Source organism: Amblyomma mixtum, chromosome 3, assembly GCF_055824585.1.
Source record: "Amblyomma mixtum isolate Tamu chromosome 3, ASM5582458v1, whole genome shotgun sequence".
NCBI lineage: Eukaryota > Metazoa > Arthropoda > Arachnida > Ixodida > Ixodidae > Amblyomma > Amblyomma mixtum.
Window position 1 is genome coordinate 214,652,783 of NC_143014.1, and position 3,991 is coordinate 214,656,773.

Below are 3,991 nucleotides of genomic sequence, written 5' to 3' on the forward strand. Positions count from 1 at the left end.
CACAGAGGCGTTTTCCTCGAACTTCAAGCCAAATTAAGTTCAGTATATCAAGTAATTCTACGTCTTATTTTAAAATTTGCATTCAAGTGCACGCTTTCTGCTTGATCAGGGTGGCTTTTGGTGTGATATTTGCTGTGTTCGCCAGGTTCTGATTAATCTGCACTGAGAAAATTTAGATAATCTGGGAAGTAATACTGCGAGACATTCTTGCGATTTTAGCGAAGTTTAACCGCATTCTAGGACAGGTGGTGAACAAACGCACTTGTTTAAGCTCGTGAAAGTGAAAATAGTAAAAAAAATGTGCGCATAGTACGTACTACTACCAGTCATGTAAAGCTTCAAACGTCGTGCTTAGCGCATCGATGTGAAAGCTGAAGGCGACTGGCAGCAGCTGTATTGTCTTTCTTGTGCGAAGAGATGCTCGGCACGTAATCCGGGTGATTGGCATCTGAAAACAGCCCCGATGTTTTCTAGTTTCGATCACACGCGCTCGACAGAAGGTGAGCGAGTTGCGGTGTTGGTTCTTGCATTGCTCGTCACACAACCAAAGAGCAACTATGCCTATTAAGAGGCGCGAAATAACTAATTATATTTCGATTCATAAATGCAATGTTTGCCGCGAAGCCGATCCATCACCGAACTTGTCCCGCTCCACGGCAGCTGCCCATCGCTTTCGCCTCTATCTGACCGTAATAAACATGTAGAAACTTATGCCGCTTCCCTTCTTATGCCTTATGGCTGAACCAACCGTACCACAATTTGGCGGGCATGTCGAGAATTTCATTCAAAGTCACGCAAGCGCTGCACAACGAATGCGGACGATCCCACCTTTTGCATACACAGCGAACTTCCGACGCCAGCGCTGCCGTATCTTTATGACGTAACGGCCTGAAGCTTGCCTGTAAGCAGAAGCTAGCATTTCTGCTGCTTCTGCTTACTGGGACGTGGCTCGTACTACCGAACGGTACTTGGTGGTTCACTCAGCTTTCGCATACCTGATACCGGTGGCGCCATGTGGTGCCTATCGAAAGAACGAATGTTTTACATTGAAGCTGCCATGAGGGGGGGAGGAGGAATGCGCGGCGCATTTGAAAATGCTTTCTCGACTGCTTTTGTTCAATATTGCTATAGCAGTCACATGGACCTACCATAATAAGATGCTTCTGAATATTGGACTCGCCATGTGTGTTGCTCTGGCCTGACACAATGGCGTCGACATCGTGGAACCTTCAAGAAGTGCCACCGCCGATCGCCGTGAATGCAATCGTCTTCGGAAGCGACAGGCGGGATCTTTGACCATGGAAGGTGACCAGCAGCGCGATTGGAAGCGCCAGGAGAGATCTTTTACAGCAGAAGACAAGCATTAATTACGTTAATTACGTGTCTCACTTCAGCTATTGCATTCCGTTACTCGTCATCCTGGGCGGCTGCACAAAACACACGCATAAATAAAAGCACATTTTCTCAAAACCGTTCTTTCTTTATGGCAACGAAACGTGGGTTAGAATGCATGCATTCCTGCACTGGGGTAGTCTAGGCGCAGCACGGATTGCATCGCTACTTTTTTTTTCTTGTAGAAGAACCGGTTAAAGCTTAAGTCCCGTTAGTATCGTTCAGATGACAGTTTGGTTATTCCATAATTTTTTTTAATGCACTGGAAATGTAGAGGGCGCTTCGGAACGGAGGACGGCGCAAGGAGCAAGAAAATGTTCTCTGTTATCTTATTTCTTTTTATCACTTCTGATACTTCGCTAGAAGGAAAGAGTCCTAGGTTCAGCTCCGTGCTTTGGCAAGTCGGACCACGAAATAGCACTATACAGGGGGATGAAAATGAACCTTTACACTCTACGAAACAGATTAACACAGCGCAACGGAACGAGGACAAGATAAAAGAAACAGGAAACACAGGACGGGCGCCTCGTTCCGTTGCACTGTGTTAATCTGTTTCGTAGAAAGTATGAACCTACTAGCCTACACCAGAATCATCTTAGAAACCTTTAAAGATTTCTTAAAATCATGTGTTTAGAGGTACGTAAAATGCATCTCTGAACATAAGTTATGCGGACAAGGGGATGCAAAGTGAGATAAAGAACTTTTTAGCGACTGCAGTAAGCGGGCATTTTGGATGTTCTGAGAGGTTTCTTTTTTTTTTTTTTGCTGCTTGCCTGTAGATACACTCTCTATACGAGAACATAAACGGTTACTTTTTTCACCACGATCCTTTTCTTTCTTCTTTGCGATTTTTTTTATTTTTTAATCTTAAAAGATTTTTATTTTAAAAACCAAGAGTGACACGTCAGTGCAGTTTGTGCCAGTGCACTGCACAGCAAGGTGTACGTGATAGAGCTGAACTAAAAGACGATTAATTGACCAGAATTAACTAATAAACTTTCTAATTTCTGGCTTCAAGGCACAACATTATATTGCGAAATTGAAGGCCATCAACATCGATGGTGAGCCCTGTTTTTTAAATTTTCTGAATCGGCGTCTTGGTTGAAGCTATCGAGAGCCAAACACACGCTTTTCAAACCTTGTTGAGTTTGCTTTCCCGCTTTTTAAGTCAGGCCGGAATGAAACGCGAGCGCGCGTGTGCAGTACTTTCTACTTTGAAGAGAGGTGTTTCTTTACAACCGGTTCATGAATATATACTTCGGTAGACCCTTCACCCTGATACATTAATCACACTAGTTGTATACTGCAGCTGAAAGTGTGCGGCGTGGTTCGCGTTTCGTTCCAGCCTGACTGTACATTGATCAATTGGCTTCGTTGTGCGTGGCGTTATCGCCTAAATCACGTCTACATCCTAAAATACCTAAACTGCGTCTCTATTCTCTGCATTAGAAATTAGTGGGGCACCATTTCTTAAATTTCAGCACGGGAAAGCCAAGTTAACGAGCTTTCAAAGAAGTATTTTCATATTTCGAATCATAATGAAGATAAAAAATAAAAAAACTGTGCTCGCTTTCTGAGTACACTCTTGTGGCCTAAAATGAAACAATTAGTTAATTAATAGTCTTTTAGTTGAGCACTGTAACGTACACAATTTCCACCTGACTACAATCCATATGCACTGACCGCGCCGATGTAGTCTTTGTCAAAAGTAACCAGGCTGCGTGGTTTTATTCTCACTCGTATAGTAGCGCCCTCACGGCTTCCCTTATGATCAAAAAGTTCTTAGAAGGTGGGAAGAGGAATTTTTCTTACCATACAGAAATTTAGAGCTTGAGGGCTGGCATAATAGCTTTAATATACAACTGAGAAGAAAAACGTGCAGCCTGGTAACTTTTGACAAAGACTGTACATCTCCCTGCATTCAAAATAAAATTTGTAAACGTTAAAAAAAAATTACCCCTTGATAAATGACCTCCAAAACATACTACGATACAAAGACCTTGCGTCAATTTTATTCGGAGTTTTGAACATGAATAATATAAAACTGCTAGGTAGGCGAAGGAGTGTTTTTGTGTGGTCGCTTTTTTTGGGTCATTTGTATATGATGAAGTACTTAGGCGGAAAGAGCGACAGTGAGGCAAGAACGCCCGCCTGCTAGCGGCAGCAAGTACTACGCACTTCCTTTACTTCTGAAAACGTCGCGTGAACGTCGACGGTCTGCGCGCGAATTCCTTTGGAGGTTTTTCTGTTTGCGTGCTTCTAATTGCTGTACATGTTTTTAGGTTAACATTCAGTATTAAAAAAAGTCGGCACTATTAGCATAAAAAAAAGATCAATAACACTTGTTTTGATGCACAACTAAACCAGACGACATAAGAGCGTTAGTTCGCCGCAACTCCGCTTGGGGCGTCAGTTGTCATCATCAGCCGCGCTGCACGGAGCGCGCGACGCTCGAGGCGCGCGCTGGTAGCGCACCAGCTGATGTTCTGCTCAAGCTTCCCACGAGACCTGTGCTGCGGGCGTCGTTCATCTCGACTGCTGGCAGGACGCCTGGCTAACCGCAGCCTCTGAGGCAAGCCGCACCACCCTTGACACCACG